This window comes from Rhodnius prolixus, unplaced genomic scaffold (assembly GCF_049639745.1).
Source record: "Rhodnius prolixus isolate KJV_2025 unplaced genomic scaffold, Rpr scaffold_3, whole genome shotgun sequence".
NCBI lineage: Eukaryota > Metazoa > Arthropoda > Insecta > Hemiptera > Reduviidae > Rhodnius > Rhodnius prolixus.
This window is the reverse complement of record NW_027411603.1, coordinates 25,187,584-25,200,501: the sequence shown is the minus strand read 5'-3', so window position 1 is coordinate 25,200,501 and position 12,918 is coordinate 25,187,584. Positions and strand designations below refer to the sequence as shown.

At 31.7% G+C, this 12,918-nt stretch overlaps 1 protein-coding gene across 4 annotated transcripts in view; it reads right to left on the bottom strand.

Annotated features, from left to right (window-relative positions):
• LOC141453154 (homeotic protein antennapedia-like) overlaps positions 1 to 12,918 on the bottom strand; it is a 1,160,806-nt gene that overhangs the window by 146,101 nt on the left and 1,001,787 nt on the right. The gene's annotated exons all lie outside the window — the stretch shown is intronic.

The window sequence follows — 12,918 nt, the reverse complement described above, 5'->3', positions numbered from 1 at the left end:
TTGATCTGTGAAATCTTAATAAAGAACCTTATATAAGAATCTTAATAAAGATAATAAGACAATTGCCTAGATGATTTCCATTTTACGTGAGTTTTGGCTGAACAAATAGTGTTACTTGCGGAACCCCTGTCAACGTTGCAGGGAACCCTAGGTTTCCACGGAACTCAGGTTGAAGACCCAGCTCTAGAGCACTTCAACAACCACTTAGTGATCTATCTACGCAGCCAATACTTCCATCATTGAACATAACAGGAGGCACAACAATATCTTGTACCTTAGTGCACACTCCAGGCATTGTCCACATCTACTTAGTGTTCTATCTATGCAGACAACATTTCTACCACTTAATAAAGAGCTATAAAGGTTCTACGTAAGGGCAGCATTTCACCTCCCGAACTCTAGTGTACCAGTTCATCATCTAGTTCCTTTCTCTTCTCTATATTTGGAGACCTAATGATTTCAAGTACGTTTCTTTCAATTGGAATGAATAGTTTCATAAAGACAGACAAATTATTTTTTTTGCTCTCGTAAACAGAATTTGATAAAAAGAAGGTAGCGGTTCATATACCTTGCAATTCATCGAAAAACTTCAAAAATCGAGATTTTATAAGTGAATATGATCAGCAATCTATAATCAAAAAGCCCAGGTGAATAACTGTGTATCCAAAAATTGCAGATATTTCTGTTAGGTACAAAAAGGTGCGCCACAATAAAGTGTTGGTTAAAACGGAAGTAGTACTGTTCTAAACCAATGGTTCACTTTTTTGGATTTTTTTTTTTTAACAGCTCTACAATTTTCCTCAAATTTGGGGTATTTACTGTGTATATTTAGAACTGTAACTTTTATTTGATATACTTTTCTTCCAAAATTCTATTTATGGAACCTCTGGGGAAAGCGGATAGTCAGAAATGCCTCTAAAATGCCATTACTGTTAATTGTACTGTCTTACCACGTAAATAATTTCAATAAAAATCAAATATAGGTCCGGATTTTCCCTATTTAAAATAATCAGCTGACTTGAAGAGCCATTTAATTGAAATATCGCCTCAAAATTGAACTTTGATCAGAGATTTCGTCTTCACTTATTTTAGTTATTTATTTATCTAACAGGATAGCAAACTTTATTTAAGTAAAAATATTACTGCATTCTCCAAATTGCAGATTTCTGTCAGTTTTTATCCCTTAATAAAAAAAGACTCTAAAAGAAGAAACATACTGTATTGTAACCAGAGTCTAGCGGAATTAAAGACCGTCTTGTTAAACTGAGTTAAGAAAGGACACTTCATAGTAATAAATAATAAATTTAGATAATTTTTTTTATCATTGCAGTAGGCATGAATGGAGCAAGTTCATTCATAAACAAAACGAGATAAGCCCATTCATTATAGAGTAATTTAGGCGGTAAATAATTTTAAATTTACTCTCAAGTTTACTTCACCAATTAATGAATTTATTTATTTTTTATTGCATTAAAGTTAATTCATTGAAATAGTTGTATGTTACGGGAGCACCAATAAAATCATTATCGTCCTTACAAACCAAGAATAGTTACGAAGGTTGTGTTGAACTTAATAACTTCTGATCAATGGAGCATTGACTCCAAAACTAGCAGCTCCATCTAAAGACGGTTAGACACTGACACCAATCTGAAGTAAAGGTGTCGCGTTATTTCTTAAAAGGATAATCGCATACTTGCTAATTATCCTTAATAAAATTCCTGGTGACATTCGCTTCCTAAAAAGTACATTGCTTGTAAAATTTTCCCACACAAATTAGTAATCTAATTGTTGAACTGCAATTAAACTATATTTCCATTTGAGACAAGTGTATGGTGCTGTGTTTTGTGGAACTATAAAACGTTCTCTGAGATACAAATTTTGTACTGAACAATGGCCAGCCCTAATTAGATTTATTCAATCATAATCCAGTTTTTCCCCAGCAAAAAGATAAATTATTTTGCTTATTACACAATTAAAATTTACAGAATCAATCATTATAATTCGATTAGACGATGGTATATTGCTATCCGTCGAGTTTTTAGCTGTCTTAAACCACACATTACGAGTATTTCAAGAAAAGCTGACCCAAATAATCTACGTGAATTGCTTACCTATGCTAGAATAATTAGTAAAATAGAAACAATTGCTAGAATACATGTACATAAAAGAGAAGAAATTGACTCAATCTGTACATAAAATCTGCAAATAATGATTTAAATGATAACAGATAACAACCCAATATTTAGGCACCATAATTAGAACTAAAAAGCGCTATTATTTGGAGCGAATAGTGTTTCTAACTAATGTTAATAATAATATGATAGTAGGAAGTAATTAAAATGATAGTTATTGTATTTAATAAACATAATAATAGTGATAAAGTTAATTAGTTCTTATTGAGATAGTATTCTTGTAAAAAAAGGTAATGTCTGGCTAAAAACAGATACATTTTTTACATACTCATTATCATTAAATTCATTGATCACAAATTTTGCTATATTTTCCTCTCTATTTTGACAAAACAGAAAATTAAGAGTACCAACTAATTGTCACGATTTAGCAGCTTCATAACTACGTATCTTCTTCGCAAAGTTGTTTCTCGGTTAGTTACCACAAACTTGCCCAACATCCATAATGTCGCCAGCTATAAATTGAAGTTCTAGATGATGTAGTGTCAAACTTTTTCTTTTTTTTTTTTTAGCACCAAGCTGAAGTCCAAACTTAGCATAGTTCGACAAACGTTAGTTTAACCCCAGAGCGCGCTTCCATTTAAAAGGGGTCAAATTTATAATGGAAACTGAATTATCTTTTCTTAACTCCAGACTTAAGGACTTGAGGCAATCGACTGCTGAAAGAAATATGCTGATACCTTGTCATATTTATTTATTTTTTATCTTTTGAAAAAATATAAATAATCCATCAATTATTTAATTTTTACTGAACAAAAGACTAGTGCTGCACGAGACCGGGACGAGGCGAGAATTTATGCAGATCTCGCCTCGGTCTCGTATGACAAGTGTCTCGTCTCGATCTCGGTCTCGGTATCGTCGAGATATCTCGTTTTTTTTTTTTATTTTTGTTAAAGTATTAAAAATGAAAAAAAATAAATGAACCCAATATCTGAGGCAATCAAAATGAATAAAAAAATGGTTTGTTATTAATAATCTTTTCAAAAATTGTTATTATTTTAATTTATATATTGATATAAAATAAAATGGCGAAAGATATTTTTAGTATTTGTACAACTTCAGTGCCATCTGAAAGATTATTTTCGCAAGCTGCGATGATAATGACCAATAGAAGATCTTCTCTAACTTCTGACTCATTAAAAGCTCTTTTATGTATCAATGTTTGGGCAAAGAGTAACTTAAAAACGAAAATTTGTAGCCATATTTTTTAGATGCATAGATAGTCTTTATTTTTCAAATTCACTAATTCTAAAATTCTAAAATATAATTTAGATAATATCAAAGTTCAAAGTATTAGATTATTAATAGTGAAATTTATGAAATTGAATGAATGAATGATATGAATAGTGAAATTTAGTGAATTCATGTAAAAATTATGTAATTCGAAGTCAAATACGAGTATATGTAGTATTATTGAACATATATAATAAAATTGTATCTTTTAATAATTAATTCAATACCCGCAATGATTATTTATTAATAAAGAACACAATTTTATAATTTTGTAGCTAAAAATTAATATTTGAAAAACCGAGACGAGACCGAGATTTCTCGAATACATCTCGACGAGATATACATATATCGGTCTCGATTGCTCAAGTATCGCCTCGGTCTCGATTCTCGTGTAGCATTACGAAAGCCAAATTTACTTTTTCTCACTTGTTAAGAAAAGTCGCAACTAAATCAAAATTTTCGATTTCCAAATGTACCACCAGAAATACACTTTTTGCAGCATTCTGAGAGCGGAATTAGGCTCCATTCACAGGGTCATTTCAAATATTTTATTTTTAATTAAGGAGGTCAAATTGTGGCATTTAAATTTCGATTATTTATAGAAATTAATGCGGCAATATTACAAAGCGATAGTTTATTTATGAGAGGATGTAAGCTTTGCTTTGTAAAGGCCTGTGTTTACCACCATGTTTATCCTTACAGCTGAATTATATAAAGTATTAAGTTATATCCTTTTTTTACAGTGAGATAAGAAAAAAAAAAATGATCCTGTACAATGTCTAGGTTTTTGTATTTGTCATGTAATTTGTAATGTATCTGGTGATGGCCGGTATCTTTCATCATGAAATGAACTCTTCATTCCCTCAGCAGAAATATATAAGTGTACTCCTATCCATTTCTTTACCTCCACTCTTTTCTCTCTCTTTTAAACTTCATCATCATCATCAACATCATCCATTCTTTGCCGCGCCTTCATGTCCGCTGCTGTGTTAGTGTTGCAGCCCCTCGAGGCTGTAATGGACATGTAACAAAGTGATACGTCCAGGTCTGGACACCTGTTGTATATGTAATTTATTTCTAGGGAATACATTAGGTGGCCAGAGGCTGGGGTGTTGGATTCTCTCCTTCCAAATCTCTATTCTCTCTCGCACACACAGAGACACACAGACACACCACTAATATAACCCAACCACACGCCGCACAACTCTTAATACCTCTGTCTGTCCGATGACTCCAGAGAATGGAGTACACATAATGCTTTCAACGGGCCCTTTCTACGCGGCAATGCTCACGCCGCAATCCAACAGGAATCGCCTTAACTTTTGACCTTCAGACAGTTCATTTAAACCTTTCAGATAAAGGGAGAAAAACATATATAATTTATTCATTGGCAATAAATGTATATAATTACACTATTTGTATGCATACATAATTTATATTGGATGTACAAAACGAAATGCGCTTTTTGGCAAATGGCCAACAATTAATACTTTTAAGGCACGGGAGCAAATGTGATTAAAGTGTCTTCTAGAATTACTGTTCATTATTTTTGGTGACTGAATCATAGTTTCAATAGGATGAAAATATAACTGCCAGTTTCAGTCTTTATAAACTTTATTCCGCCGAGCTTTCGACCTAGGGACTAGGTCATCTTCAGGGCTGTGGAACATATTTACAGTGTGTTAACAATTATAGTAAGTAATCGCCTATTTTTTCAGGCGGGGCTTAACGTCCAGCTACCATTTACTAGGTTTCGTGGACGGAGGCGACTAGCAAACGTACTTTACTATTTCTCATTTAACCATTAAATAAAATCCAAAGCCAAGACCGGGAATCGAACCTAGTACCACAATGCATATTAGCTTTGCAGGTCTCACCTCTTAACCCGCTCGGCTACCGTGGTGCCGTGTTAACAATCATATTACAATGAATATGTATAATGTAACGAAAATTTAGGCAAATATTAACGAAATATTAGGTAAATATTTTTGTAAATTTTCTTTACATTATACATATTCATTGTAATATAATTAATTGGTAATATAATTGTTAACACGCTGTAAATATGTTCCACAGCGCTGAAGATGACCTAGTGTCCCTAGGTCGAAAGCTCGGCATAATAAAGTTTATAAAGACTGAAACTGGCATTAATTTTTCATCCTATTGTCTTCTAGAAGTTGGTCTCCTATTACCCCTCCAAGAAACTGATAAAAATGACTGATATTATCAGTTTTTATCGGCAAATTTTACTATTTAGATTTCAGCAACCAACAAACAAGTTAGTATTAAAACCAGCGCGTTTTTATTTAAGCTTAATTCAAACCAGGTTTTCTTTTTTATCTACAAGGTGATGTGAAAATGCACAAGTTGCCATTCAGTTTGTAAAGCAAATTGCGAAGTTTGTTTGTTCATTTCTTCAAAATTAAGTCATCAGAAATATCTCATTTATTTACAATATCATCATTATTTTTACATTGATGTTACGAATGATGTTTTAAGACGGGAGAGGCCTACCTTCAATGGGCCTGGTTTTAAAATAAATAGAAATAATTATATTTTATTTTATTTGTTATGTAAAGAAGTATTTTTTGTTTTAATTAAATATTTAGTTTTGTTAGTACTTCACTGAATAAAAAACAACAAGATGTAAATGTGTAATGAAACCAATAAAGACTTATGATGTGTTCAACTTAATTATTTTATATTTATTAACAATAATTAATCGTACTTAACAAATTATGGTGATTGTTAGTAAAATTTCCACATAAATAAAAGCTCACAATCTGACACGTTGAAATTTAAATTAGAACTAAGTAATAAAGCGATAAAATATTTCTAAATAACTGTCTAAAAGAAAAGTAACTCTGATAAGATAAAAACATCGTTAGACTTACGTGACTTTTTTTTATGACTATAATTGTTAATTAAAAGCGACCAAATTTCCTCAAACTGTCTTAATTTTCGTGAAAGAAATTCAAATTTGGTGGGGGTATAGATAATAACTTGTAGGTCCCCCGCTGGTCTAACAAGACATCAACACTAAACATTTGAAAGTGGTACTTTAACATCCTTGTTTTGGGCTTTATTAAAGCGAAATTTTTTTGGGTGATAAAATGGTAAGTACTATGAAAACAATTTAAATTCAGGTGGTAACCAAAATTTCTCTATTCCATTAACTGAAAAAAAGAGAAATCAATACCACCTTTCTCTCTTTGAGTCCTGGCCTCGCTCGTAGATTAGAACTATATGGGACAGCAAACTTAAACCGAATCAAAAAAACCCAGCAATTCTTAAAACCTCCACCATAATATTGTTTGTACACACAGTAAATCCGACCTTAAAGTATTCTATTTCGTTTCTATATTTACAATATCCTTCTACAACAAATTTCAATCTAGATTCTAAGCTCACTGTAACCATTTAGCGTTGACACTTTCGTCTTATATCCCCGATGGCTCGATGGCTTCGCGATCTTATAAATTGTATTCATCCGCTGATAAATCCAGAACAATCAATTTAAATACTACCATACAAAGATCGTATTCCTCACAGCAGTAAGTTTCTAACAAACATACAAAAAGAATAATAATAGATCTGAATAGAAATTTGTAAATTGGATTGATGTTTCATAAAAAACTTAAAAATTTAAATCAATAACTTGATAGATGATCATGACCATTCAGTGATATTACAGATTTAGGATTCAGTAAGGAAAACAAAGTGAAACAGGAACCAAGTTCGACAGTAAATTTTTGCAACAGATTCAAGGTTTATGCAGCCTTGAGTCTAGCGTATCAGAGCGTGCACATCTAAAAGTAAAACGAAAAAATAGAAGTAATACGTCAGTTCCTGGTTTAGCATTTGGATTACCTATTTATTCAGAGCTCACTATAATAATCTGGATTTAAACTATCGGGTTTTAAAACTCATACGACTTCATTTTACTATTGTAATTGATCAAATTCTAAAATAGATTTTTTTTTTTTTTTTTAAACTACGACATCTTATTTGTTCTTTGCAAGCATTGAACAGTTTTTATAGCATTGTTCATCTTTTTTGGTGACTGATTCATTAATCATAAGGAAGAAAGATTATTGCCAGTTTCAAGCATACAGCCCTAGAGATGACTAGCACGATGATGTTAAACTTGCAAAAATAGAATAGAAAAATATAAAATTGTGACTGAAATTGGCGATAATCTTTTTTCTTGATGGTGTAAACAGTTTGTGCAACTATGCTTTGCAGTTTTTTGACACTTTAGAGCACAGAAAACTCTTACCAAATACCTCAAGAGGTGCGCTAAAAAAAGAAAAACCGTCGGTATAGCTCAACATTTATTCCTCCTTTATAATAATATCCAGGAGCGCAAAATGTAATTTGCACCAAGCGTTAATATGCCCTGTTCTAACGTATGGAACTAGAGCTTGGTCCATGTTTAAAGTGACGGAGCAAAATGTACTCGTCTTTGAATGAAGAATTTTAAGAAAGATATACAGTCCAGTTAAGGAAAAGGAATAGTGGAGAATAGGTTACAACGAGGAAATGGCTAGATTAATATCCGGAAATGGATATTGTCAAGTATATCCAGTTGAAGATGGGCAGACCACGTTATAAAAATTGAAGAAACTGTCATCCCCAGAAGAATGATGTTTGGTGAACCACGAGGAGGAAAAAAAAGATTGGCAGGCCGAAAATGAAATGGCTGGATACTGCCACGAATAATATAATACAGCTAAAAAGGTTTGAAATTGGTGGATCGCGGCTAGAAGTAGGGATTAATATTGGCATGGAATTCTTGAGCAGGCCAGGGCCCAATGGTTTGTAGCGCCAAGGAGTTAGTTAGTTTCTCACATATATAAGAGACAGGATTATATGTTCTACTAAGAAGATACTCTGAAAAGAAGCTCAAAACATTTTGAACCATGGAGATCTCAGAATGATACTCCCAAAGAAAACGTTAATTGGGAAACGTTGATATCATCCTAATTAGGGATAACAAAATAAATTTGTTGAAGTTTGATCTACATTGAGTCCTCTAAATTATCATTATGAAAAAATATATGTAAAGAGAAATATAAATTTTTAAAAAAAATCACTAATTATTTAAATATTATTTTTTTTCAAAAAAGAAGGGAAATCTGAGGCTAAAAATCTGATATAAAATATTTTACTCAACTTTCCCTAGATGCAGTAATGCAATTCTAATTTGTCAAGTATTGAATCAACAGTTGCATTATTAAAGGAGCTGAATGTTTTTTTTTAATTGGATGCCTATTCCTGGCATACTTGCAGTGTTACAGCATTTTGACATCGGATAGCAAGATGAAAAGCCAGAATCATGTGCAATTCAGGCCTTAAAATCCAAGAAATGCCTATTATTTGTTAGACCTCAAGCATTGTTACTAAAAAAAAACAGCACGTCAATGATCTTCAAACTTTATACAGTTATAGTTTTTGTATTATTAATTTTACTTTTTAATAATGTCGGAATTGTGCGAAATTAGGCACATTATATATCACAATATGCGCGGTCGAAGACATAAGGGTGTCGCAAAATTAAATTCTGGCATTTATTCAAAGTAGAGGACTGCCTAATAAATTAGTCGTAACACATTTTTTTTTTTTTTCATTAAATAAAAATAATTTCTCGAAAGTGCCACACCTCAAGAAGAGGGTCTTTAGTAAATACTTAGTTAATTTTATTTACTTCAGTTGGTCAGCTACATCAAGAGATTCTAAAAGTGAGGAAATCGTCAAAAAGATGCACGAAGAACAGGAAATAGTTTGGTTTGATCTCTAATTTTTATAGTTCTGCGATACAACTGATTTCTAATCATTATCGGTCAAGTTTCTCACTGATCTAGTTTTTCTCAACAGTCGAATATGCAATCGCATCCTTAAGCGATATGATAGATTTAAAAATTAAATGGATACATTTTAGATGGGATTAGAAATTTGAGATCCCGGATCTGCTGATTTTCCTCTTGCTAGAAGCACCTTACCGGCACCAATGTCCTGTGATGAACAGAATTGTCTGTAAGAAAAAGCCGGTAATGCACTGAGGAAAAAAAAAGCTCCGGGCGGCAATCACCTCAGATGTTGACGTTCAACGCAACATTGTCGCTTTCGAAGAACAAATCTCTTCGTCCAAAAATGGTTTGAAAAAAACATCCTGAACTTGGAATAATGTTCTGTATTTAATTTTAGTAAACGAGAGTTTCTAGATCATAAAGAACCCTTAATTATACATGGAAATGTTTTTGAACTCCAGGTATTAACTATACGTAAAGTATACAGAAAAATATGAATATTTAATTTTAAACAAAATAATGGGATGAATAGACGATACATAGTCAGTCAAATTTATACGGTTGGTAAATTCTTGCATTCTTAAAAAGTCATTTAATAAATTGATATAAAATAGTTCCTTAATTAAAATATTAATAATAATATATAGGTTATATTTATATGTAAGGAAGTATATTTTTTATATACCCCTTTCAAGTATACTATTATCCACTTAGAGGGAGTAATTTTACTAAAGAATATACTTAAGTGGACTTGGATTGTAGTTTAAGCGGGCCCATAATGACGCCGGCAATATTTCACTGCTCTACACGCCGAACAGTTCTATTTTGACTTTCTATGTTCTTATTCTTTGATTTATTTCATTAATATGCCACAAAATGAATTATTATTCTTCTTAAAAAAAAAAAGGAAAAGGAAAAATTGTAACTTTTTAATCTATGGCAGGAAGTTAGAATATTAGTGTTTAAATAGAGGCTATTATATGGTTCAATTGATTCCTTCAGTAGGTATTAAATGAAAAGAATTATTATTTTGGACTGGTTAGCTAATTTCTTTTATTTTGCTTGATTAGCTTCTTTGTTATTAATTTCTCTTGCTCTACTCCTGTTAGATATTGTGCCGATTTTCGGTTTGGCTCCGGAAATATCTGCTATTTATGGATCTATCATAACTCTTTTTTTTTGCGTTTATTTGTGCTACATTCAGCGCGTTGCATTCTCTGTGATAACAGAGTAACAAATGATAAGGAAACAAGTGGAGAAATTACCCAGTGGTAGTACTCCAAAACATTAGACTATTCGTCACTCTCATCACTTGAAAGGAGATCACGAGGCCACCACTGTCTCTTAAGGCGTCTTTTTGTGTTATCAGGAAGAGTTCTTGAAAAAAGAATTTAAGCTAGAGGATTTATATGAGATTGCAGGCTGAAGTGGAATTTTCTGTATCGTATTTTCAGCGACTTGTGTGACAAAAGGAATGTTAAGGTCAGTGTGTAACACACAGGTTGGAGACATAAAATGGAGCGTTTACAATAGTTCGAAGTATTTTAGATTGAAGCGATTGAAGACTGAAGCGTTTGGTTGAACCCCACAGTTCTATTCCATAAGCCCAGATGGGTTTCAAAATAGAAGTATACATCAGTCTTTTGTTATCCAGAGTGAGTTTTGATCTATCGCCTAAGAATCTTTTAAGTAGTCGATAATATCTGTTAGTACTTCTTTGATAATTTTCTCCTATACTGAAAATAACGTGCATCGCACGTCTACTAGATTTTCTGAGATACTGTACTACTTGCTACATTTTATTATTTTTCGTTTGGTAATACTGTACTTAACTCTTAACTAAACACCGTTATTAAAATATTAAATTAGTGCAATTACACAGAATTGCCTTTTCTATTTAGTCGTACATATTAGATTTATAACGGTATAATAAATTAAAACCTGATCAGTGTAATAATAGTTACATTGTTATTTTTTTTAGTAAGTATTATCCTTATTCAGACCCCTAAAATGGACAAAGACAGTGAAGGTAGTGAATCTAGCGATATTGTTTGTTCATTTCGGAAAAAAATCTAGAATTTCAGACGAAGAAGATGGAACTGTTTGGGTGTGGAAAAATGGACCAAATAATAATAAAGTATGGCATTTCTCGAGAATTTCCGGAATAGAGAAATCAATGCTTGAGAAGTTATGGGACAAAATGTTGCACCGTTACAAGTAGTCAATGCTATATTGATAGCATATTTTGCTTTTTTTTCCCCAGTGGGATGGGCACACATTTTTGCTGATCAATTAATAGAGTAAGAGGTTAAGTCTAGTGTGGGGGGGGGGGGGGGCTACCATAACTCAAAAATCCAAAAATTACGCAAAATTTGTTATTTTGTTTAGGAAACAATCGACTTTCTCCAAAAAAGCTGTCAACGATTTTTCTTGCACTTTTTTTTAAACTCATTGCATTCATGTAATAAATCTATAGCTTTTATTTTGGCAATTTTCCCAATCCAGATTAAGGGCATTTTGGGAAGAAAAAGGTTGTAGAGGTTCCCTATACAATGCCATATTTATACTTTTTTTTTTTCTCAGCCGTATAGAATTAATAAGAATCAAATGTCGGACTAAATTTCTCAAAAATTTGAAGCCCCAGAAGCGCCTATTAGCCGAATATAAATCTTTCATATTTTAATATTTTCTCGCAAATGGCTCCTACAATTTTATTTAAACTGAATTATAAACACATGAATGTGTAACTTCAAGCGAGTTGGTAGATTCCTCCTGCATGATCTTAATTAAATATGTCTCAAACGTTTAGAATTTGAGTTAGTACTTAGAGAATAGTAGTAAAAAACAGATGGGTATGAGTTCACGTCATTTTTCTTTTAAAGCGATCTCGAGCTTTATCTAATTTATACAAATAATAAAAACCTCTTTTTTAAATTTTGTCCAGTTTTGGTTCTATTTAATGAACTAAATCAATCTATACTCTATCTACACAAAGTGTCGTCAAAAAATATTACGCTTTATTTTAAACTTAACCAATCTAAAGCCGAGGAGAACATGAAATCTTTGTGCTAAAGTTAAAAAATTAAATGAAATGGAAAACAAAATAAACAGTCATTGAATAGTGAGGAGATTCAGACCAAGTTCAACCAGTACGAACTAGCACAAGTTTCCTAGCAACCGTTTCTAACTGAAACTTAACGGACAATATTATGTTTTGAAAAATAAATAGTAACCATAAGCTGTAAATCATATTAAAATTAAAAATCTAAAAAATAATTTAACAATTTTTCATGTTAAGAAGAAAATATTACAAAATTTTGCTAACAAATTTAGTAAAATTTGCTTCCAAGTTCACCTACTCCATTGTATATTCGGATTCTAAGTGGAAATTGTGTTTTTTAAAATGATTAATCTGTTCAAAGTATTTTAAAAAATTTTTAGACTTCTGTAGATACGTTCCAAAAACTTCTTTTCTTTTTTTTTAAAACGTTCCAAAAGTATACAATTTCATTAATTTCGTTGGATTTCATTAATCCAGTCGGGAATTTGCAAACCAATGATTGATTTATGTTAAAATAGTTTATTTGAATTCAAAATAAGAAAATTAGGTCAGTTAATTTCAATTCAAGTTTAATTGTTAGTTATATTGGCGATCATTTCCTTTATAAATCATTGCACTTTATATT